The sequence below is a fragment of the Dermacentor andersoni genome, chromosome 3 (genome assembly GCF_023375885.2).
Source record: "Dermacentor andersoni chromosome 3, qqDerAnde1_hic_scaffold, whole genome shotgun sequence".
Classification (NCBI taxonomy): Eukaryota; Metazoa; Arthropoda; class Arachnida; order Ixodida; family Ixodidae; genus Dermacentor; species Dermacentor andersoni.
In genome coordinates, this window is record NC_092816.1 from 179,350,397 (window position 1) to 179,376,655 (window position 26,259).

Here is a 26,259-nt window from a genome sequence, read left to right on the forward strand (position 1 = left end):
CGAAAACGGAATTTGAGCTTATCACCCCAGAAATAATTTTTCCCGAGCTCTCTAGTAAAGTTGGCCGGGATCCAAAAAAAAAATTATAGGCTGTTCTAAAATCAAATGGCAAAGCAAATGACGTCCCTCCACAATGCACAGGCCGGATTCGGGTTTGTACATGCAGAGTCTTTTTGAAGGAGCTGCTATGACTTTCTGCTTGGTGTTTTCTCATGAGAAGAGGATAAGGCCAGAACATCAAATAGGCAAAATAGAATACAAAAAGAGCCAAGATAACGCAGGACGTGCAAATCGGAGGCAGAGTATTTGCGTATCGCTTGCGTATTTTAGCTTGAATGCAAGTGAGAGTTTGCAGGTTGCGCGGCATGCTTGGAGAAACCTCTAACAATACACATGGAAAATATTCCCACGATTTCGGTCAATGCAGGACGCTTTGCGTGGAGGAAAAAAGATAATGGGAAATTGCGAAAAAGAACAAAGCATGGCCAACCAGAAGAGCGGGAAATGACGCAAAAAGAAAGGGGACTCCATAAAAATCTCGCCGGGAACGAGTAAATGATATGATGAATGAAATTACAATAGTGATTTGTTTGTCGTTCACGTGGCAGATTATGTTCTGTCAGCAGACGGCGGCGCTTGCTCGTGGTTTCTCGAAGAAAGATTACTCGACTTGGCATCTTGTTCGGCATTGCATTTCATCAGATACGATATGATGCTGTGTACTGTAAGCCTTGTCACATGGCTCAAAATAGATGTTACGCATAATTGGTTACATCGTCAGTTGGTAAATTGTTATTTTCCGCTTTATTATGTAAATTCGAAAGTAATAAATGCGATGGGCAAACAACACATCTAAAGTTTGTACGTATATTTAGACAGCGTTGTCCATAAAATAACAACAAAATCAGTCACCATGTAATGTTGCGACAATTTATTCCATTTGAACGGTGAAAAACGCACTCGCTAAAGAATAAAGCGAGCACGCGACACAAGTGTTTTCTCGCGCAGCTCTCTCGGTGCAATCAACCACGTGAGTTTCAGTCGAGACCTCCACCCGCCAAGCTTTGGATCGCAGCTGCTCCGATTCTTGCGTCCTCATTGGCAGCACTCACCGGCACTGAACTTCCTCGTGCTGTAGCATCTTGATTGCCTGCAATGGCCATGATGCGTACGCAGATAATTGACAAGAACACAAGTGCGAGGAATTGATTTTTATGGGGAATACCGCGTTCGCAAAATGGAAATAGTCACGATCAGAAAGAAACACAAATTTGCAGTTTCAAGATGCATGCACTGGCACAAGAACGCTTCTATTGGTATGGTATTCGTAAAACAGGGATATCGTGTCAAGATAATAGGTTACATTTTTAAACTTACCCGCTGACATGTTGGTAAGCACAACTTATATAGATGGCATGGCAATTTAAATGAACCTATGTGACCTTATTTGAAAGTCTCTCTACTAACTCTATTTTTGCCTCTCCATAGTACTTCATTTCAAAGCTGTAATGTTGTGTGAATCCGTTTCTGTTGCTACAGTTGTGTCAAGTTGTCAAAGCTGGAGATGAACCTGCAAATGGGGCGAACTTGCTTCAAGATAAATTGCAAATTTTTATACATTGCCGTTATTCTAGGATTCAGTGCCTTTTTTATTGCAGGTTTTTTTAATGCTACAGAAAATTTCATTTGCTTCTACGGTGTGCATGATTTCCACTAATAATGCTTCTCTATTTTATGACATAATATTGCAGCATGCGAACCAAACAAAGAAACGTCCCTTAAGCGCTGAGGTAAATTCACAATATCCAGCCACGGTAGTCCGATTGGAAATGTCGCTCTCGGTGACGGTGTCGAGGGAGTTTGGACTTACCGTAGGCGAACACGGCACACATGAGAAGAAATGCTGTGATGCGTGCTACCATTACAACCAGAAATTCCAGTAAGCTGGTACGCCTCGATCTAGAAAGAAACATCGGCTTTGGTGAAAGAATGATGTAATCACGTTAATTGAGAACACACGTGTCCTGTAATTTTCCTAACTGGGTGGAACAGGTCGCAAAGGAAAATGAAGCATTACATCTTTATTGCTACATGTGGCGAATTTGAATGCTTAATCTAAAAACTCATTTGACCCGTGAAGGTTATAAATGTTTTTGTTTTCCTTACCAGCCTGCTGCTGCAATTTCGCCTGAGTGGTTCAGCATCATATATAAATCCATATTTTGTTGGCCATGAGCATTCATCTCCGCAGATCCGTTGCCAAGTGTTATTATTAAAATTTCTTTTTGCTTAGACAAAGGAATGTTTTTCTGTGTTTGGCGAGCAGAAATTAATGATTGCAATTACGCTTTCACAGTCATGCTTCAGCATACGTGGAATATACAATACACGTTGTTATATGTCAGTACGCATGTGTAATACGTAATATAGTTCAATCCTATGCTTGTGATATTACGTAATATCTTGAATGCCGTAACGTTATGTCGAGCGGAAGAGTTGAAATTCTGGCTTTATTAGGGAAAACTGTGAAAACCAAGAATCCTGAAACGCTTCTTATGGAACAACACAATACTGCACATAAACGACCGGTAAGCGCTCCCCGACGATGGTTATCATGTGTCAAGACATACGAAAAGCTGATTTGGTTTACATCTATCGCTGCAGTGGCTTGCCGTCATGTAGTCAACATGTACGCGCACGCTATATGTGTTTCCAGCGAAACAAATCTTTTTCTGAAAGGAACCAATCTGATAAACACTTACCAGATCTCTCGTTGTGTCTGGAATGGTGAAAAATATTCTCATTACGGCTGTTTGTATCCACACGTTTTATATGTTTCTACCAGAATTACGGGTCATTGTACAGAACTGTGGAATGCTCATGTGCGGGGCTAAAACGCGAACATAAAGATTCGAAACTTTATGTGACATTTGGTGTAAAAATAGAAAGGAAAAACAAGAAATTGTTCCACAAACAAATGTTACTAGGTAGAACAACCTTTTCTTCTAATTTTCGACGATAGTGATTGGTGACATCAAATTAGGACAACAACCCTAGTTCACTAAAAGCGTAATATTCGTTACCCAGAAAACTCATTTCGTTCTCCACCTGTAAAACATCGCTTGGGATTTCCACTGACATATGAGATGATACATATTAGCAATTGTTGTAATAACAAAGATTTTCAACTCGACATGCCAAATATAAAGAACCACCAATGTAACAATACAAAAAATGCATTCGTATTTACTTGTTTTCGGACCTTCAGGCTCATAAAATGAGACCATCAACCCTACTTACAGCTAAGGAAGCCCGCCTCCACTGTGAATCAAAATTACAGGCGGGTACTTCACCCCGATGCCACAGCCATAGCGGGTGTGCAATCCTCAAGTGGAAATGCTCGCAAGCACTTTTTTCTGCGAGCCAGCGCTAACGAACGTATAAACACTCTGTTTCCGGTCATTGTCATAATTTCCTCTTCAGCCTGGAACACACCTTTGGCCGAAGCTGCACGAAGGTGCATTGGTTGCGATGCAGTAGGCATATACAAACGGGGTCCGGGCTGGACGTCGCATTGTACGCCGAGCCACGCGCCTCAATATGAACGCGCGCTCGGATACAAAGAAAACAAGGAAACACGCGAAATGAAAACCACTCATGTGAATAGCAGTCTCTTGGCGCACTGTCCGTGGGAATCCTGGACATGACCTAAATTAGTGCATTGCAAGAATTCGCTATCTGGTACGGACTTGTTTGTGCAAGCACGGCGAGAGCCACTGTGGAATCGGGAACTTGGCGTGAGGTTGCTTGAGGTAAAATGATGGTGGGGTGACGCCTTAAGAATTTCAGAGTGTAGGATGGGCCCACTATCGTCGGCTCACCCTTCCATTTGCACTCGCACGAACAGCACACGACGAGTGGCCACGTTGTTATCGAAGTTCGAATTTCGTAGAGACATCACGACAGCAACGATGCCTGAAATTCGCCTGGAGTGTCCATAATATTGCTATCGCGATAAAAAAAACACCAATCATTAGAACTTTGATCAGTTATTATTGTTCGTCCTTAGCGTCTACTATTCACCGTGACCATATGAATTCGTATGTTACCGCGACATGAACGTGACCCGACCAGGTCGGAGAAAATTAGCCTGTTCTTTTTGAATAAATCAAGGAAATGGTAATCCATCACTTTTCCGAAGGACTCGCTGGGGTCACCATTAGCTTAGTGAAGGAAATCTTTGATGGTGAGAAATAATTCGACCCACCAGTTCAAGCGATAAATAAAAGAATAATGTGACTAGAATTATTCTGTCCAATAATAATTCCGTGTCCATTCATAATATTCTTATGTGTTTTTTCGTGCACATGGCTGTTTCGTCTGCGGTCTTGCTTTTGTTCTTGCCAGTTTTTTTCATGCAGTACTTCCTTTCCAGCACCCAATAAAAATTACTGGAACCTTTGACAGTGGTAGAGAAAGAGTGCTAAAATGCACGCGTTCGTGTTAAGTATGGCGGTCACTTTAGCACCACAGGTGACAGCACTGTACCAGCAGCAGCTGTGCCTGCCACGTAGTATCCCAATAGTTCAGCCTACATTCGTGACCTGGCAGCAAGCTTCGCTTCATTGACTTCGCAATTTATTACCTCGTTATTTCTATGCAGCCGTTGTAGCGCCGGAAAAATAGTTGCCCAAAACACAAAGAAAAGAGCCCCAACGCCCATGGCAACTGCAGGAAGATATTCGCCCGGGCTCATTGTTGTTCGACCATGATTCACAGAGAAGAGCCACCCAGCACTGCCTCCGGCACTGGATTAGGTTTTTTGACTAGCTCCGCACAATTTTGAAAGATGGCATTTGTCGCTTGCCAAAAATGGCATCATTGCTGGATTGCTTGCCTCCCTAATAATTGCAAGAACGCCAGAGAAGGTTCTGCACAGAATACCCACACAAGGCAACACCTTTGCCTAAAATTGCATTCAGCCCTGAACACCCGGCACGATTCCGACCGCTTGCCAAAACAGCGACGGCATTCTAATGACAAATAAATAAACTCTGGAGAAAAAGTGTATTCAACATGTGGTCTTTGCTTTAATTGACCATTAGATACGAATGTGACAGTCTTGTTTAGTAGGCCGCTTTCTTTTTCAATGCGTATTCCATCCCTACCTTTTCGCACCTCTTTTTGCATTCCATTCAGATTGACGCCCTACGTTTTATGCCTGCAAAAACACTCGCAACAGGAGAACGGGGCGTTTAAAGCAGTGACAATTCAGGTGCATCGTCTGCCCTGGACGAGGTTCCACTTAGTTTGTCTTGCACCTGAACAAGGGAAGCAGTTCTGGCTTACGTGCGAGGTCTAAAAAGTCGCACGTTTCACTAATCCCGTAATGCCGAACAATAAATTGAAATATGTTCCGCTCTGCACAGTGTCCGAAATATCTTCTTTAGACAAAGTATATTTACGGCACACGAATAGTACCGTAAAGGCTAAGGTTAAGCAAGACTTTCCAGTGGGGGTTAGCTCAACAAACCAATTACTTATAGAATATTTCCAACACTTTTTGGGTTATATATAAAAAATGGCATTCTCAATCTATCATCCGGCCTGCACGAGCATCCATATAGTTTATATTTCCTGTCACCTAAATAAGGGAAGCAGTTCTATCTGACGTGCCAAGTCTACGAAGTGATACGTTTGAGTAAACCCGTAAGGCGTCATAGGGTACGCCGTAGATTATAACTATGGTACAGTGTCTTGTTGTACCTTGTGCATAATATTTAAATTTCCTGTTTAGACAAAGCATATATGTAGCAAAGGAATAGTTCTGTAATGGCTAAGCTTGAACAACATTTCCCAGTTGTGGTTAGCTCAGCAGACCAATTACTTTAGCTCTTTCGAACACTATTTGGGTGATTTAAAAAAAAAAACTATTTCATTTTCATTTTACAAATTAACTCTTTATGATAAGAAATAAAGATGAGGAAGCGTTTTCCTCATTATGCTTGACTTCGAACCATCTGTGAGAATTACAAGAAGAAAACAAGCAGCGCAGATTATCAACGAATAACGTGTGCAGGCGCCTTCTTGCCCAAATGTTTTCATAACCAAAACCATCTGTGACTCGTGCTATTGAATTCACAGCTTGTGATTCAAATTTTCTCATGAATACTCCCTTCGAATGTAGAATATTATTCTTGTCTCAGGTGAAGTAATATATATTGAAAAAAATTGCATGCGGGCATTATTTTGATGTTTGCATGTTATGCACATACAATACGGGGGATCGGCCAAGAATGAGCACGCACTGGTCCAATTTCACACGGGCGCAGTAGTGAAGTTTTCTCAACACATACCCGTTGACACATACGTGGTGACTCAAGTTGTCTAGTGCAGTTCATAGGAAAGCCAGCCGCAAGTTCTTCGTTTAGCACATAACCGGTGTTTCATGCTGTCTCCTCAGCAAGACCGTAACCAGCACATACCAGAGTTCTAATTCAGTTCTCCTTCCATTAATTGCCAGAAACCTACAAACCACAAGTTTGGGCTAAATATTGCTTTGTGAAATATATCGAACCTCACCGAAATTTCAAACGCGCTTGCTTTAGGGCAGGTTGGGTGACCGTCGCACCATTAGTCTCGCACTCTTCCAGGTCACTGCTCATGCGAGCAACCATTCCTTTCTTCGAAGAACTTTTAGAGGAACGAGTGCTTGTGTAACCAATGTGCTCCGACTTACTCAAGTTCGCGCGCATGCTTCATCCTTAGTGCAACTAGCGTGTCTCCTGCGTCCTCATTTTAGGATCCACTGTGGTCTCTTTCCAGCCAACCGTCCTTTCACGTTCTTGCTAACCTCCAGTTCTGTCAAAACACCGTGCCGAGTTAGTTGGTGGTCATTTAGTTGAGATTGAGATGTGTTCCAAGTGAAATTGCTTTTAGAGCACGCATCAAACGTTTTCTCGCTGAAACCAACCCACATTTCCACCTCTCCAATCTCTCCCTGAAACACGTGCCCTTTGCGCCTTCGCCAACCTGAGGGCTGACAGCAACGTACTCTTACATACTTCAACCTGCTCCCTGTTGAAATATTGCTTAATTTGTATTTGGCATACTTTGGAGTATCTCTGGCGTTCTACCTATCTGCCCATATTGTGATCCTCCCTTTGCAGCCCGTTCCTCAGCCTTGCACTTCTGATCCGCGCAACAGGCCTTTAACTCTGGTCTCCTCCGACTACTGTGCTACGCTGACACCAACATCTCTCGTCTGTTCATCCTCCCAGACAGTAAGAAAACTCAAAATGTAACAAATGACCCTGCGCTGTCGCGGACATGGATTTGACTTTGTGATGCAGGTTTTTACAATTGCAAACAATGTGGTGAGGGAGCCCGTCATAATAGGCTTGAAGCCTTCTTTATAAACGCAACCTAAAGTCACATAGCCTAATACTGGCGGATGTATTCCGTCATTTTATTCTATTAAACTTCTTTCCAGATCCTCTTCTTCCTTCGTATTCTTGCGTCCTTTCTCCTATTTCCTGGCCAAAATGCAACACGCTTCACCATTCCTGGCTCTCGTTGTTCGCACCTGTTGGTGGACTATTTGAAAGCACTTCGCACGGAGGTGGAATCTTCTTTATCATACGGTCCCCGATACAAGAAACTATCTGATGTGCCGTGCTATGACGCAGTCTTTACCCCAGGGAAGGCTCCGCGAAATTGCAGATTTGAAGTTCGAACGCATTTTCTCAATAGGGCATTGTAACCAGCCTGTCAGCGTGGTATTTTGTTGTTCGGTCTTCTGCCAAATTTGTCTTCATGCGTTGTTTATGTTACTGTATAGTGGCACGTCGACAGATCCTGAGACTTACGTCTATCTGCATGAACACTTCGAGAATATGTCGACCTACAAAAGAAGCATCCTCTAAAATTTGGGCACCACTAAGAAGAAACAAAATCGCATATGATGTTGCAGGGACGAAGCTTTAGCGGGTGTATGGGCCCACCGTACAGAAACCCTGTAAATAAATACGAACGTTCCATTTAGTCACGGATTGGGTAGCTTACCTGCCTAAGTTATGTTGCAATGGGAAGAAGCGCTCACGTTTCTATAACATTTCAAAGGTGCTCGCTCCTTATTCGTAGTGGGCCCGTTTTCATTCAGTCGTTTGCATTCTAGCGTAAGCGATTGACATGCCTACAGGTGGTACTGAGAGTGCCCAAGGTAACTGCAATGCGCCGTATTTGTAGATGTGGGGATCCTGTAGTTTTCCTTATTTCTTGCGCATGCGCTTCCTACGGCAACAAACACGTTCTGTACTAGTCAAAGAGATTGAAAATACCTCTTTCGTCCTGCCCGACTCTTTTCACGCATATTTTGCACCCTACCCATTGAAAGCAGGGTTTCTTTTGATGAGCAAGGGCCATCTTCTGCCAAAGAACTGCATATTCTTTGGTATTTTAACAGGTGTGAGCACCAGCTTGCGTATGATAAATAATACCTGCAATGGCATGGTGAGCTACCTTAAACGATGTCATTCATTGACCGATGAACGAATGTTTTTCAGTGGTACACTCTTTGAAATCGCACTCGAGTCTATATTAAAATTCCGTTGTGTTATGCGTGGCGAGGAAGTCGCATTAACAATGATAGCTTAACACGGTTGATGGAGTAACGTCGTTATTTTATACGCAATGATACTAAAGTGAAGCCCAGTGCGTTTATACCCGCATTTGAACGCTCACACGCCTAATTAGTTCTAAGGCTAGTTGCTACTGTCTCATTTTACAATCGTGTTGAATCATTCAACGCTGCAGTCGGTTCAATGTCACCTATTCTATTATAGCAATAGCTGCAACGTGTGTTAAAGGTTCTGGAGTTTTGCGGAAGGAAAAAGTACGATATGATTCTGAGGCACGCTGTAGTAGGGGGGTCCAGATAAATATGACCAACATGACGTGCAGCCAAAGCGCGGGACACGGCAAATTTAACATTTCGCCTTCACCGAACAGCAGCCCCAGCGGTCGTAATATGACCCTAAGCCCTCGGGTCTTATCAGCACACCGAAAGAGCAGCCACCACAGCGGGTGTAAGAACAACTGCAAGACTGTTAGTATATCACGTATGCCCCAGCCCTGCCGTTTTCCCGTGGGTAAGAAAATGTAGTCCGTGTAAAAAAGGCCAGGACCATGGAACGCGTCCTAATATATTCTTGGTACAACGCTGGAGCCTAACGTTTCAGAGCTTCTATTATAAAGAAAAAAGAATAACGCGCGTATGCCTTTTAAGAAAGTTTGTATTTGAGTTGCGAATTGAAATTTGGATACAAGAAAGTCTCAGGCGCTCATGGTACTCCATATGCAAATTTTCAGCGCCGGTCGATACGTGTTTTCTATTCCCGATAAGTTGTGCCGAAGAATGTGAAACAAAAATCCGCGCACCAACTGCCAGTACCGTCAGCACCTTCGAAGAGGGCAGGACATTAGGGGAACGCTGGCATGGTGAGCGGCATCGCAGCGAGCCTTGGAAGAACACGACAAAAGCGCGAGCAGTCACACGATGGCGTTCGTACTATTAAGCAGTGGCACCCTGATGCTGACACCAGGAACGGCCGCCTCAGAGCTCCGCTGTGAAACGTTTGCCATCCAATTCACGAAGCCCGTTATCGAAGAAATGTTCCCATTATCATGTCTAGGAGTGAGGGCTGCCCAGAAGGAAGCGGGAGGAAACATGTTGAACGATCGTAGAGATTTCGTAGAGCAAACTGCAGATAGCAAACCACATGACGCAATCAAAACGAAGGTAAAGACTGGTAGAACATTGGCGCGAATCCAGTTGGATTCTTTGCTCGAATGCTAGTAATGATATTTTTTTTTAATTTTTTGATTTATTGCGTTGCCGGGGCACTCAAAATTTGACAGTCAAAGCGAGACTGCCAGATCAAGAGTGCTCTGCGTCAAAAAAATGAGCTTGAAAAATTGCATCGTGAACTCCAGAATGACATAAATACTTTATCCATATAGTTTTATTCCACATATGAGTTGCCGAATGCGTCACCTGGGATCGGAATCTGTTCATTCGTCAAAGAGGGCTGCTTCCTGCGTCGGGGTTGTTTTAAAGCAACAGCTGTGCTAAACGGCACCACCTAAAGCGGTTTTGTAGTGTCAAACCATAAAAGCGCGCGAAGAGAAGGAAGTGCATGCTCGTAAATTTATTCGGTCCAGTATAAATATCTGCTACTTCTTTTTTTCATCTTCGTAGCACATATTAATGGTTATATTGCATGGTAAGCTTGTTTCAGTCTTTTTTGTTGGATTCTTTTTTGTGTGAATTAGGTAATTAAAGGCTGGAGCACTATGAACTCAGCACGCACATTCAAAAAGAGATGTGCCTTAATGGAACTTAGAATATAGGGGCATTCGCGCCAATGTTCTCATGGTAAGACATACCGCGAGGTGGCTGTCAAACGGCTGTTAACGACCACGTCGTAGAAACTTTAGGCGTATAAGTCATCTGCTTTCACGGGCAACGTCGGCAATAGTGCAATGTCGCAGGCTACTGTTACTTCATTTTTGAACTTAAAATATCTAGCCATCTTTATCTGGCTCCAGGTAGAACTAAGAAATATATTTGACATAATGTTTCTCATCAACTCTCACTCTAGTAAGTGTGAAAACTTGAACTAGCAATTTGAGCACTGTTTGAGCAAACGGTTAGGCTCTCGGTAAAAACTGCATATACGAAAATATAATAAACACTGCTGTCGTAGAAAACTGAAACACGAACTTGGGAGGACATGGTGACAGCACAATCAGTGGTTCGTGCGATTGAGGCCCCGGTGTCTGTCCTATTGTTATACATTTTCAAGACATATTAGAGAGCTTTACAATAGGGGACGCAACTGGCTTGCGCACGAAATACCCTATGTCTGATGTCTATGTCTATGGCTATACCCTATGTCACTAGGCTCACACTATTTGCATACGAGATCAACACGCGAGTTTTCATTCGCTAATATAAATTTAACGATTGCCACATTTATCACAGTGGTAGACCGTTATGGGCCCACTCTCTTAGTTCCTTTCGTGTCCAAGTCGTTGACCGCCAGAAAAATGAAAAACTTCTTCATTAGTTTTCACACACATGAAAGGGGCAGGAACAATCCAGATGTACCGCACATTTTGAAATGTATCTTAATCAAATTGTAAGTAAAGCGCATATAAAGCCTGGTTAAATAATTGCAATACCTACAATGTTGTTTAATTTTAATTTTATGCAACGTAAATTCTCATGGAATGTTTGTGTTCGCTTACCTCATCAGTTACATTCTTATTCTCGCGCAAGTTTTACAATTGCGTAAAAATTCCAGACAAGTACACTTTTGGAAACATTAGCTCTCGCTTTTCTCTACTTTCTCCACTTTCACCAAGCGCCTTACGGTAGTAAAATACCATTCGGAATTGAGTGAGTGTTTGTTCCCCATACATGGCGCAAACCCTTTAAAGTAGCCAAGAACCAGTTGAAATTACATCAGTCATCACTGCAAAATTTGATTCTTTTCATGGCGAGATTATTGTCTTGCACGTCTGCGAATGTTAACGCCAGCTTCTGCGTTACTGCGTTGTGATATGCATAAACCTGTAGCTTATTTAGGGCACACCGCCTCCTGAACGCCGTTCACGTCGCCACCTCCACAACCTTCCGTGCAGCGTAGTATGAAACAACGGCTGTTCGCACGTGCAAAGTGAATGCAAGCTGCGCCACTCTGCCGGAACCGCTTTGTATATTTTTCCATTACCTTGGTGGAAATGCGTTGAGATAAAAAAAATATGAACATGTGGAAGGGATTCACGGATGATGGCAATGGTCGCAATGAAAAGTGAGCTCCGTGTAAACCTATGTCGAATAATTTTATGGGCCTGTGCCTCAGGCACTTTTTTAGGGCAACACCTCTGTGGTAGCCCTCAGAATTTTGTTCTAGATATGCTACGCAGAACGTCACAGACCAAGTCGTAAAGCAATAAAGGCGTCAGTGAGAGTGAACTAATAATTTAAAAGCGCAAGAGTTTGCCGGAAGAAGAAAGTGAGCATAAAAATTTGAAAACAAATACCATAACCTGACATGATATCTCCATTTAGCCTATATACATTAGTGGTACTCAGTCTATAGTTGGCTCCTTTTGTGTTGAATCACACCGAATTATGACTAAAGTATATAAAGAAGACGATAATATTCAAAGTGAGCAAATAAGAAGTCGAGGGTTTGATTCTACGTTTAGTGAGTTTGGCCGGGACCACTTCTGATCCGTACAGTCGCATGTTCATTATCATATACGTAGAAGCCATATTTATTTTCTATATGTCCGGTACAAACCTGCACGCTCTACAGTCGAATAATGTGTGTCCAATTTCTTCCAGACCACAGGATCAAACCCCAGCCCTCACACCGCACCATCTGCGAAGCAACTAACCACGGCGGGGGTCAGACCTTTGACGCCGCAGAGGGTGCTAACAATCTCTGGGTCCGGACAGGCCGCCATTGGAATCTGAACCTGGCAACGTTTAACGCTAGGACATTATCTAGTGAGGCGAATTCAGCAGTGGTATTGTAGCAACTAGCTGGCACTAAGTGGGATTTAATACGGCTCAGTGAGGTTAGGAGGTAAAAAAGAAGCATATACAGTGCTAAAAAGCGGGCACGTCCTGTGCTACCGGGGCTTAGCGGAGAGACGCGAAATAGAAGTCGGATTACGGATAAATAAGGATAAAGCTGGTAACATACATGAATTGTATAGCGTTAGGGAGAGTTATAAGAGGTACAAATTGAAGGTCGTACAGGTCTACGCCCCTACATCCAGTCATGATGACCAGGAAGTCGAAAGCTTCTATGAAGACGTGGAATCGGCGATGGGTAAAGTAAAAACAAAATACACTATGCTGATGGGCTTCTCCAATGCCAGGGTAGGGAAGAAGGAGGCTGGAGAGAAGTCATTGGGGGAATGTGGCATAGGCTCTAGGAATAGCAGGGGAGGGTTATTAGTAGAGTTCGCAGAACGGAATAATATGCGGATAACGAATGCCTTCTTCCGCAAGCGGGACAGCCGAAAGAGGACGTGGATGGAGCCCGAATGGCGAGACTACAAATGAAAAAGACTTCATACTCTGCGTTAATCCTGGTATCACACAAGATGTGGACGTGCTCGGCAAGGTGTGCTGCAGTAACCATAGGATGGTAAGAACTCTAATTAGCCTAGACTTGTGGAGGGGTACCGAATAAAATGGTACATAAGAATCATATCAATGAGTTAGCGGTAAGGAGGAAAATAGAGGAATTCCGGATCAAGCTACAAAACAGACGATCGGCTTTAACTCAGGAAGAGGACCTTAGGGTTGAAGGAATGCACGACAATCTTATGGGCATCATTAAGGAGTGCGCAATAGAAGTCAGTGGTAGCTTCGATAGACAGGATACCAGTAATATATCGCAGGAGACGAAAGATCTGATTAAGAAACGCCAATGTATGAAAGCCTCTAACCGTACAGCTAGAATATAACTGGTAGAAATTTCCAAGTTAATCAACAAGCGCAAGACAGCTGACATAACGAAGTATAATATGAATACAATTGAACATGCTCTCAGGAACGGAGGAAACCTAAAAGCAGTGAAGAAGAAACTGAACATCATGAACAGCAGGTTGCCGTTATCCCTGAAGAGAAAAGTGTATAGCAGCTGTGTCTTACCAGTAGTCGCCTACGGGGCAGAAACCTGGAGCCTTACTAAAATGGTGCTACTTAAATTGACGACGATGCAACAAGCTAAGGAAAGGATAATGATGGATGTAACATTAAGGCATAAGAATAGGCCAGGTTGGTGGAGTGAACAAACGCTAGTTAATAACATCTTAGTTGAAATCAAGAAAAAGAAATGGGCATGGGCAGGACATGTAATGAGGGGTGAAGATGACCGATGGTCATTAAGGGTTACGGACTGGATTCCAAGAAAAGGGAAGCATAAGGGGGCGGCAGAAAATTAGGTCTGAGGATGATATTACGTTTGCAGGGACAACATGACCACAATTAGCATATGACCGGGGTAGGTGGATAAGTATGGAAGAGGCCTTTGCCCAGCAGTGGGCGTATCCAGACTGATGATGATGATGATGATGATTCTGATGAATTGCTTCCAGAGAGTCACAGTGGTCTCAAAAGGCACGTATAGTTTGAAGAAAACCATAGATGAGGCTGCTTGTCTAGCCACGTTGCGTCGTAGGCTACGGTTAAGTGTCTAATTCCAACGGTAGTTGTTCTGGAAAGCTTGTTTGAAGGTCCGGGTCATTATTGTAGATAATTTCATAGCTTTCGAGGAAGGAAGACGACAGTTTTTTTTTCGGCCCATGAATAACACCGCTTTGCCAATTGCGATGCCTCAGCTTTTCCGTTTCTTTTTAAAAATGACTTTTCTTTATTTTTGGGGTATAGCCAACCAACACACCTGCTGTTAAGATTCTCATACAGGCGCAAGCACGACGAAGTAAAGAGGTAACAACCAATTACTTTGCCTTTGTAGCCAACTCTGAAAGAGGCAGTTATATTCGTTAATTCGGTTCATTCCACAATGTGAATAAGAAAAAAAAAAATAGCCTAAATAATTATGAATGTACATGTAAAAATGTGGCATTGGTTCGATCAAGCAACAACTTCTCCCTTGGAATGCAGGGTTGAAGGGGCGGCAAGTCGAAATGGTCTCTGTCTAAGACCTAAATGCTCGTCAGTTCAGTGCGTAACTTATTTGCAATTGGCCAATATTTAAATTTTCTTCCAAATCACAGAAACAAGATGAATATGCAGTAAATGAGGCACAAATATTCATTGCCATCACTCGAAGTCATGTATACAAACTAAAGTTATCGCCTTTCATTTGTGCGATATCAATGGCAAGTCGTTTTCTTTAGGCGACAAATAAGCCTATAGGTAAGTCACGATCTCTTTAAAGGAGAGCGTATTTGTACGCCTTCAATGCGCTGTTGAGTGGAAATGTCTGCACTAAATCTTCGCTGTAATCCAAATTATGGCATCACTTGAGAAATGTCGATTGCTTCTAAAGAAATTGAAAAAAATTGCTGGCTCTCCCGCAATGAAGAGTACACCTAAGTATGACGTCGCAACCGGCAATGCAGATTGGTTACTTATGGCACTAGCCGCCATCTTAAAATGAGTTCAGTGCATGAACCCAGTGGCAATCCCCGCGCCCCACACGACAACACACACCACCCCGCACCACAACACACCACGGCACACTGTGCTGTAATCCATATGAGTACAGTGATGCTGGAAGAAGAAGCCTAAGACGCCAGGGAGATAGAGAGGACTGTACTGCGTAGATAGAAGAAGAGTGAATTGAATTCAGGGGTCTTACGTGCCAAAACTATGATTCATTAATGCGGGAAGCCCTAGTGGGGGACTGCGCATAATTTTGGAACACCAGGGATATTTAACGCGCTCCGAATGAAAGGCATACGAGTCTTTTTGCATTTCGCATCCACCGAAATGCGGCCTTGGCGGCCGAGATTTGATCCCACTATCTTGTACTTATTAAATTGTTTCAGAATGCGGTTGAGTGGAAAGAGCGGCTTGGGCGGTGCATGCTTTCCAGTGAGACGCGCGTCATAGAAAATTAATGTGGTGGCCTTGCGACCGTAGTGGATTGGGCAGAATAAAGGTCGCGCCTTTCCAAACTGCTTGCTTACTTCGCGCGCTCGTGTATGCGTTCAGGCCACGGAAACGGTATCTATAATTGGATATGACATGTATTTATGTCTTAGGAGTAGTATGGCTTTCTTTCTCTTCCTTATTTTGTTGTAATGCCGCTCGTTCATTGCATGTGCATTACGGCTTCAGTGTTGGCTTTCATTGAACTATGGTATTGCACGATGCCCTTTGAAGAACGGATAATTTTCTTGTTCTTAAAGCAGCATGTCTCTCTCGTGTTGTATTTTTGCGGACATAGTTTTCATCAGTAGGTCTTGCAAAACACACACGGGACGGCATATGTAAACCTTCTACTTGCGGCTTTAAACAAATAAAATATATGTGCGCCATCCGGTGCCCTGTACTCAGCTTTCCGGTGAGTATTCTCAAATAAAACAAAAAACTATTGCGCAACATTCCATTCACGTTTGCTCCTTCCTCGCATATTAGAAGGCGGAGTAATTGCTACGGTTTTTTTTTTTTTTATTGTGGTCGCACCTCGGGCAACGAAAAGAGATTTAGGTAGCCATTATATATCCTAATGTGTGGCCCGTAAGCCATGTGACATTTTTTGCCCAGTCCAATTATTGCCTCATTAGTGGCTACATAGTGGATATGGCATTCCGCGGCCGATGTCGAGCTCACGGGTTCAAACCAGGTCTTGGAATACGATGGGAATGAAATGGAAAAACCACTTTTGTACTTGTGTTTACGTGCACGATGAAGAACCCCAGGTGGTTAGGACTGAATAGGTTGCCTCATAATCACATCGCCAGACGTAAAAGGTCGAAATTTGTTCAATCAAAAAAAAAAAAAAAAAGAAGGTAGCCGCGTCCTTCAGCACTTTGTTGGGGTGTAAAGAAACTAAATTATTCTCGAGTCTGATTTCCGAGTAAAACACGTTAAGCTTATCTTAAGTTAGTTACCTAAATGTGATGTCGTTCACAACTGTACGTTCACTCAACCATATTTAGGCGGCTTCGACTTTATAAACGACTGGTTCCAGTGATGCGGTGCTCTATCATGAAGACAATAATGAAGGTAATAAAGGAACGGCATGGCTAACATACACGTAGATATATTTGTAGATCTGCTGTTTTGAAGAAGATAAGTGTGGTACTGCCTTAATGGATTTCAGGTATAGTTAGTGTCAAGAAAACGTTTTGCTTGGCGAATTGACTCAGCAGATTTTCCGGAAGGATTACGCTGTCCCGTTGAGGTGCTGCGTGTGGAAAAAATTGGCAGCGGCTTACCTCGGCTATGCTAGGATATACGTAGCGAAAGCTAAAGCATAGTATGGTAAGCCTTGATCAAACTTGGTTGCAAGTCCAGGTTAGTCTGGTTGTCTAATTAAGTGGCGTTTAGCGATGCGCTCGGTGCGCGGTTCGTCTGTTTCCTGGGCCATTCGTTTCCTCTTCATTTCGTTCCGATGTCGATTCCAGGCCTCCTGCTTATCATAATTCTCGCCGTCCATAAGGCCGCCGTAACTGTGCTTGCGGCGCTCGCGAGCTCTCCTTTTCAATTCTCACACATGTTATCAGAAATGCGCCGCAGCTTGTGAAGCGAGCGGAGACGAGCGCAATGACGCGCAACGCCATGTGACGTCATACCAAACGGCGGCCACGTAAAGGCGCGGCGCTGCGCAGCGGCGGAACACTTGTGGCTCGGTGCTACTAGGGGCGCATGCGCAGCAGTGACTAGGGAGCGAGAGAGAGAGAAAAAAATCCCTGGCGAGGCACAAGTTGTGAAGTCATGCGCTTCCTCGTAAGACCACCACAGCGAAACGGTGTGTTCGCGGCTAGTAAAGCTTTCGCTTTAAAATTGTGCGAGGGCGCCGCGAGCGCACTGCTTTTCGGCGCAGACCCGCTGAGTGGCACATTCAACGTACTTTCGCTGCAGGCAACGAGGCCCAATCCACATTGCACGCTCTTAAAGTGACGTTTTATTAAAACCGTAAATTTTATTTCATTTCATTTTGCCAAACTTAGATATTTGAGGCAAGAATTATAAAACTGGACGTTTTCAATTCAGCTGTCATCCTCTGCAAGCGAGCTCGCTCATTGCGCGGCCACTTGTTTTTGTTGAAGAAAATTTGTGCACTACTTTTTTTAAATGTCTTTATTTGCTTTTGTGCGCCGATGACTCTTGCCGGGTGTTAACAGTGTGTAATCTGAGCCCGGTGATCTAATATTTCTAAAATTACAGCATAATTTTGGCACAGCTGCCACCGATCTCATCGGTGCTTATGCTGCTTTTCTTCATTTTTTCAATTTTTTTTTTAAATTTAACTTGCACCGTGTTTTTTAAGGCTCTCTTCTGCTGGTGGAGTATTAAAGACCACCTATAATAATGCAAGAAAACAATATTATAATAAATAAACTAGATTGTTCTGTTCGTGGCGCGAAGGAATGAAACGGGTGACGGAGCTTCTCGGTAAAGCAAATGCTACATAGACATATTCACGAGATATGGAGAATAGAAAAATTATGGGATACTCTAAATCCAGTAACTAAGCTCAGTAAGGGGGTCTGCAATGACAAACTCTGCACCAGCCTACGTTTCTTTAAGGTAGCGCGCTGTTTACTGGAAGGTGCATGCAATCTTAGACCGAAGGTCCGTGGCTGGAGCGTTATCACAGATGGAACTAAAGTGCACAACAATTCTATTACACTATAGATGGAACCAACGCGAAGTGTTCCATGGCTTCAAAAGAGAAGGAATCAAGGCAATCATTACAGGCTAATGTGAACAACAGTTTAAAGACAAACGGTAATACCCTACGTATACTTAGACTGAATTGGAGCAACTGGGAAGTAAACGCAAATGTAATCTCCATGGCTCGTCTGGCAACTTTCTTCAATGTGCTAGAATAAAAAATTAAGTAGAATCACACAACTTTCATCGAACGCTATTTGCATTTGAGATCGTATGCGATGCTTGAATTCACTTTTGTACATCATCGAGTAGTCGTTTCTGTTAGAATATAAGACATAACTGCACTTTTAGTTCGAGACGGTGTCCGATGAAAGTGAGGACTCTTCTGAATCATTCTGCTGCTGACGAGTCACGGCTGTTGCGTAGAGCTCAACAGTTTCTTGGCGAAATAATAGATGCGGTGTGATTACTTGTGCTTAACACGTCTCTAGCCGTCCATGAGTATAAAAGCCCCGTTTGAGGCCAGCCTGTAAAAATGTGCCAACCCGATTCAGGCAAGAAAAACTTTCGAATAGTCTCACAATAATTTCATCCCATTAAAACTGAATGGGGTATGATGTAGCACATTTATCTCCTTCGACCAATGAAGCAAATCTCTGTATTTTACTACGCGTAAGTTACTATCCAATCCAACGAAACCCCATTTCGAAACCCCAGTCGAGCCTGTGCTCTACCGCTACCGGGTTAAAAAGTTTAGGCACACTAATCACGCCACAGCTCTAGTTTGACGAGGCTGCACGCTGCGCCCATGCATGGAACAATGGACTCAGCAGTCGCTAGCGTTCTTACGTAACAGATGGTGCTAGGCGCGACCGTATTTGGTTGGACCGTATTTGGTTGGACCGTATTTGGTTGGACCGTATTTGGTTGGACCGTATTTGGTTGGACCGTATTTGGTTGGACCGTATTTGGTTGGACCGTATTTGGTTGGACCGTATTTGGTTGGACGACGCCGTTGGATTTTGTGGCGGATGGACGTGCTTTTCGGGGCTCCGTGGCGACGACGAAATCATAAGTTTTTGTGCATGCTTTGAGCTTGCTTCTGTTTTTTTTATTTGCTGGTTTTTTTCCATTTAAATAGTAATTGGGGGGTTTTCCTTTTCTTTCCCTTTTTTTGTCTCTCGTATTTCGGGTGCGCGGGTGTGCTTCGTGTAAATTCGTTTTGGAGGATGATTAGAGCGCCCTTTCGTGCGACGTGTTCCAACACGTGCAGCCGGGTGGGACGTTGAGTGTTTGTAGTCTTTAACTAGTAGCTTGGAAGTGGCAAGACAAATAGCTATTAGCGGTTTTACTGTGCGTGTTTGGTAGAAAAGTGAGAGCGTGGCCGCGTGGTTGAGCGCGTGCGAGAGCGTGTCATACCTTCGGTCTCCGTGACATTGTTTATTTTTGAAACAGTGGAGACAGTTGCTTTGCGGCATTTTGAGGAATTGGATCCTGTGCGTATCGTTTTTTTCTAAAAGGCACGTGCTCTGCATTGATATAGTATTATAGTATTTGGAAAAAGCCGTGCAATACATGGCGAGAAAGCCGGTAAATCAGGCAGTACGGGGGGGGTCTCTCAAGGCAGATGAGGAGCGGGTGAGAATGGAGAGGGCGTCGAAACAACCGGCACACAATGTGATGTCGATACTAGGCTGCAGAAAATGGAGGCTTTCCAGGAAGAGCTTCTCAAACAGGTGCAAGAGCTCAAAAATGAGCTAAACAGTGAGCGTGAGGCACGGAAGGTAGCTGAAGAAAGGCTTGAAGCAGCCGAGGAAAAGCTGAACAGGGCCGCCATTGTGAACGACAATGTGCGTGACAATGGAACGCAGACACCCGACGCGACACGCGAGGGAGGGTCAGAGAAATACTTCGAACGCAGGCAGGGTGATGAAGGGTTAGCTGGAAAGAGCAGCACCTACCTTGAGGCCGCTACGCGGAAAAAGCAGGAGCCCAGGGGACAATCCCCCTTGTCGAGTCCGAATCACGCCGAAAATGACAAAGGGAAGCAGGGAGAGGTAGGAGAAAGTGAAATGGTCATTATCGCTGGCGATTCAAACCTGGCTGGGTGCTCAAAAGCAATTGTGGAGACGGTGAAAGGCGACAGAAGAGTGGCGGTAGGGACATTTCCAGGGCGCACACTTAGTTCTATCATGGAGCGAGCAAAAGAAAAGCTCGCGGAAAATGCCCACGTGCGCAACCTCGTCATAGTAGCAGGTGGGCTAAATGACGTCCTAAACAGGAAAGGGCCAGGACTAGCCCAGCGCTTGGCGAAGGGGGTGGACGACTTGCGTGAGCTATCCCCTCAGGTGCAGATCGTGGTGTGCACGGTACCGGAGGTGCCTGTGCGTGACAGTCACGTACAAAGAGCCGTAGCGGCTGCTAATGAGGCAATCTGGAAAATGAGCCGAGAGATAGGCTTCGAGGTTGTCGAAGTAAACAGGGAAGTGAGAAGTTGTGGTGGTTTTAAACGAGACGGGATCCACTTCAATTACAGGTTAGCACGAGAAGTGGGCTGGCGACTTGGTGGTCGCGCTGTTGCTTTTTTAGGGGGCCCGCAGGCGCTCAGGAGGTCAGAAGAGATAGTAATGAAGAAGGTCCCCTAGGGGAACATCAGAAGAGCATCGCCGTCGATAATAGAAAAAGGAGGAAAACAAGAAAAAGAGCTCGCCATGCAATAGGCTACATAAACATGCAGGGCGGCAGAAGAAAGGAAAAGTGGGCAGAGATTGAGGAGCAGTTACACAGAGAACAAATAGGGGTGTATGCGGTTACAGAAACGCACCTTAGACACTCAGAAGAGCCGCCAGTTATTGAGAATTATGTTTGGGAAGGGTGCAACAGAACTAAGTCGGAAAGAAAGGGAGGGGGAGTCGGAACGCTCATCCATCAGGGAGCCAAATGGCAAAGAGTAAATTCACAATGTCAAGAGCATCTTTGGTTATCAGGTACAATGAGTGGGAAAGAAACTTTGCTGGGTGTTACGTATTTGTGGACCGGAAAAGTGTGCCCAAGTCGGCATAAGATTGCATCCTGATAAGACTGAAGGTGAAAAAAGAAGCTCTGCATACAAGAAAGCAAAGTTCTGGAGTACTAAAATTCATCAAATATTTAGGAAGGCTCACCCCTTTTTCCCCCTCACTTCTTTTGAGCTATCAAAGGAAGGACGAGAATGCCCTCTGGACACGACAGGGACCGTTCATGAGACAAGGTTTCACGGTGAATATGAAAGATTCAACTCCCACTTGCTGCAAAACATGTAGAGTCGCCTGGTTTCCGTTGCTGAAGTGGCTAGCGGCATCAAACAGCCTGAACCGGAAGACTGACAGACTCACGTTAAGATCCTTTGGAGCCCTTTGCCATACCAGACTACCAAATATCCCACTTCCATTATCCTTTTTTTTTACCGGAAATATCAGGCAAGAGTATTCACACCGTCAGTGTACTTTTTCCGCACCCGTGCCTAGAAATTCGCTTGAGCACCCTTCGCCTACTAAGCTTGTGCCATTAGCTTACCACAAGCACAAACCTAATTCTATGCTATGTTGGACATTTGTCACGAACCTCACATACAGTGTACAATGCATACCGGGAGAAAAGAAGTTTCGATCCCAACAGCGGAAAAATACGCCTTGTACAATGTCGCACGGCATACAGAAAGTACACATATAAAAGGGCTGGAGCACCCCCTTGTGTGAGCGTCTAGTTGATTCAAATACTGACAACTGTTGAATCGCTAAACTTGCATGCAAGAGACGTAAAACGAACACACACACACACACACACACACACACACACACACACACACACACACACACACACACACACACACACACACACACACACACACACACACACACACACACACACACACACACACACGACATGTATATAATTACATGTGCTCACGTGAAAGCGATACTTCCATTTTCGTTATCGCTTAGCAGGGTGCAGGTAAAAATTTACTGTAATTTTTAAAGCCACAAGACAGATACATAATTTGTTTTGCAAAAGACGCTAGACTGTTTACGGTTACGACAAAAAGGAAAAATTTCATTTTTTCACAAAACCTGACATTTCAAGAGCGGCGAATGCCTTAAAAGTTTGATAACAAAAATTACCGGCAATGCTTGCTCGAGTAGGCAAAGCATCGTGTCGCAGCCTTCCTGACGGCAGATACACAGATGGTTCGAAGTGCCTCGAGCAAATCCTGAGTTCTCGTAGCTGCGACGGCGCCTTCTCCAGGCTGACGTTGCGGCAGAACTGCGCCCACGCTCGGCACCTGGACGTGATGAAACATGCGCGTTAGATACAACTGCGCCAAAAGGAATACGCATACTCGAAACGCCAATGCGTCATTATTCCTGTCACTGCTAACTGCAGTAAATTATACTTGCATTAAATCTGAACTATGGTAGTAAATGCTCGCGCCAAGCTCTCTGCGCCCCAGAGTGCGGTAACGCTAATCCTCATGCCACGCGGCTAGCTGCTTTTCTAAGCTCAACGAGTGACGAGAGCGAAGTGCGTTTGAAATTACCCTGACAGTCATGTATATGTAGGACAGCAATACCAAGGCAGGCAATAACTCCTGCTGAGCGAATCCAGTTAACGCCTCCTCAAAGCCGCGCACATACACGAGGCTGAGTTTCGATACTCCCAGTTGCGAGGGGATCCTCAAATTGGCTTCACGGTTTTGCAAAACTAAAAAATGTCGTACTCAGAGCTGTCAGGTAGCAAACTTTGTTCTAAATGGGCCTCCCGGTCAGTAGCGTGCACGTGGTTGCTCCTGAGAGCTCGGTGTGAAGTTCACGTTGGTGATAGTCAGCTGCATGAAACTCACTATAACTTAGAAAAATGTGGGCCTCTTTCGCACACCTCAGCACTGAAAGTGTGTGCCCTGCAGTGTAGTACATAAATATCCCCGAAAACATGAAGCCAAGTACGCACGAACGGGTTACAGCTATGAAACACGAGCGAACAGCCCGGCGAAACCATATCGAAGCTATCGCGCATACCTAGAGCAGACGACACTGTCAAGAGCTCACCTGTGAAAGTCCAGCGGGAATCGGTGTAGCGTGACACCAATGGTACTATCCACGCTGTCGCAGTGTACCACGGAGCATCGTTTCTTCACATGCCGCAAGCTCATCTTGAAATGAAGCGCTAAGCGCTTCAAAAGAAGAGCGCGAAGCGTGCAAAGACAGAAAAAGACTTCGCACTGGCCGCACTCCGAAGGAAACGACAAAACCGAGAAAACTGCCGCAGCGGTGCAGCGGGCTGCAAATCTTACCGAACGGTGACAAAGAAGCGACGTGCAAGGACGACGAAAACTTCGCAAAAGGAGCATTTTGAGACCGGCGAGCTAAATTTATACGCTTTACCAGGCGCGCCATCGCAGACAGCTGGCGATAAGAAATCGCTTCGTAAGCTCCCGCCACTGTGGCCGGGTTAGCCGGGTATCGAAACAAGGCCTGCAAAGACGCGCTGTAATGCGCCGCACACTCAGGAATAGGGGACAGGTCGAGAGTGTTGCAAAAATACAAAATTGGCCAGGTTTTAATAAAATGACTTACCTCTTTCATAAAACAAGGTGCTAATATATTTTTTCTTTTCTATTGGCAGATTACATTCCAATTTTGTAGCTTTATCATTTCTTTATATGAGTGTTTTGCCCCCCATCCTCCGGTTGTGCTGCAGTCGCGCTAAACCACTTTTCGGCCCAGCCTTCGCCACCACTTTAAATCCTCCTTGGTTTCACCGTGGCGGTCCTGTGAGGTAGCGCCTCACCGCGGATTTTTTTCTCTCTCTCGCTCCCTAGTCACTGCTGGCGTGCGCCACAAGTAGCACCGAGCCACAGGTGTTCCGCCGCTGCGCAGCGCCGCGCCTATCGGCCGCCACCGGTTGGTATGACGTCACACCGTGTTCCTCGTCATTGGGCTCGCCTTCGTTCGCTTCACAAGCTGCGGTGCATTTCTGACAAGATGTGTGAGGATTGAAAAGGTGAGCTTGCGTGCGCCGCAACCACGGTTGAGGCGGCAGTATGGATGGCGACAGTTATGATAAGCATGAGGAGGCCTAGAATCGACATCGGAACGAAATCAAGAGGAAACGAATCGCCCAGGAAACAGACGAACAGCGCGCCGAACGACTGGCTAAACGCCACAACATATCTAGACAACCAGACTAACCGAGACTTGCAATCAAGATTAATCAAGGTTAACCATGCTATGCCTTAGCTTTCGCCACATAAATCCTGGCATAGCCGAACTCAGCCACTGCTAACCTCAGCGGGACAGCGCCATCCTTACGGCAAATTTGCTGGCTCGATTCGCCAAGCAAAAGATTTTCTCGACACTCTCACTATACCTGCAATCCATTAAGGTGGTACCACACTTATTTTCTTCAACACAGCAGCATGCCGTTCCTTTATTACCTTCATTATTGTCTTTATGATTGCTCACCGCATAAATGAAACCAGTCCTTTATAAAGTAGAAGCAGCTTATATATGGTTGAGCGGACCTACAGTTGTGAATGGCATGACATTTAGGTAACTAATATAAAATAAGCTTAACGCGTTTTTCTCGGAAATCTGACTCGAGAATAATTTAGTTTGTTTACACCCCTACAAAGTGCGGAAGGACGCGGTAACTTTTTTTTAGTTAAACGAATTCTGCCCTTTTATTTCTGGTAATGTGATTATGAGGCACCCTGTTCAGTCCTCACCACCTGAGGTTCTGTATCGTGCACCTAAACACAAGTACAAGAGTGGTTTTTCCATTTCACTCCCATCGTATTCCGTGACCTGATTTGAACCCGTGAGCTCGTCATCGGCAGCGGAATGCCATATCCACAATGTAGCCACTAATTAGGCACTAATTGGACTGGACAAAAAATGTCACATGGCTTACGGGCCACAAATTAGGATATACAATGGCTACGTAAATCTCTTCTGGGTGCCCGAGGTCCGACTGCAATAACAGAACTGATAGCAATTGGTCCGCCTTCTAATATACGAGGAAGAAGAAACGGGAATAGAATGTTGCGCAGCAGTTTTTGTTTTCTTTGAGAATACTCACCGAAAACCTGAGGACAGGGCAGCGGATGGGCCACGTATATTTTATTTGTTTGAAGCCGCAAGCAGAAAGCTTACATATGCCTTTCCGTCTGTGTTTCGCTAGACATACTGGTGAAAAGCTATATGCACAAAAATACAACACGAGAGATGACATGCTGCTTTGAAAACAAGAAAATTATCTCTTCTTCAAAGGGAACAGTAGAGTGCTATAGTTCTCTAGAAGCCAACACTACAGTCGCAATCTACACGCAATGGCCGCGCGGAAATAAAACAAAATAAAGAAGAAAAAGAAAGGCATATTATTCGTAAGGCATAAATACATGTCATATCTAATTATAAGTACCGTTTCATGGGCCTGAACGCATATACGAGCGCGCGAAGTAGTATGAATGACACTTCCGATATGTATTGCAAGCAGTTTTCAAAGGCGCGACCTTGATTTGGCTTTATCCACTTCGACCGCAGCGCCGCCACATCATTTTTCTACAACGCGCGTCTCACTGGAAAGCATATCCTGCCCCTGCCGCTCGTCCCACTCAACCGCATTATAAAACAATCTACTAAGCACAAGATAGTGGGATCAAATCTTGGCCGCGAAGGCCGCATTTCGATGGAGGCGAAATGCAAAAAGGCTCGTGGGCCTTTCATTCTGAGCGCGGTAAATATTCCCTGGTGTTCCAAATAATGCGCAGTCCCCCACTAAGGCTTTCCGCATTATGAAATAATAGTTTTCGCTCGTAAGAC

General features: G+C 44.5%; 1 long non-coding RNA gene across 1 annotated transcript; it reads right to left on the reverse strand.

Annotated features, from left to right (window-relative positions):
- Nucleotides 1–922: 922 nt before the first annotated feature.
- On the reverse strand, nucleotides 923–23,914 carry LOC129385342 (uncharacterized). The gene is made up of 3 exons (XR_011893170.1): nucleotides 23,485–23,914; nucleotides 22,561–22,721; nucleotides 923–1,150 (listed from the first exon to the last, which is right to left on the reverse strand). It is a non-coding gene; the product is annotated as an uncharacterized lncRNA (long non-coding RNA).
- Between the last annotated feature and the right edge of the window lie 2,345 nt (nucleotides 23,915–26,259).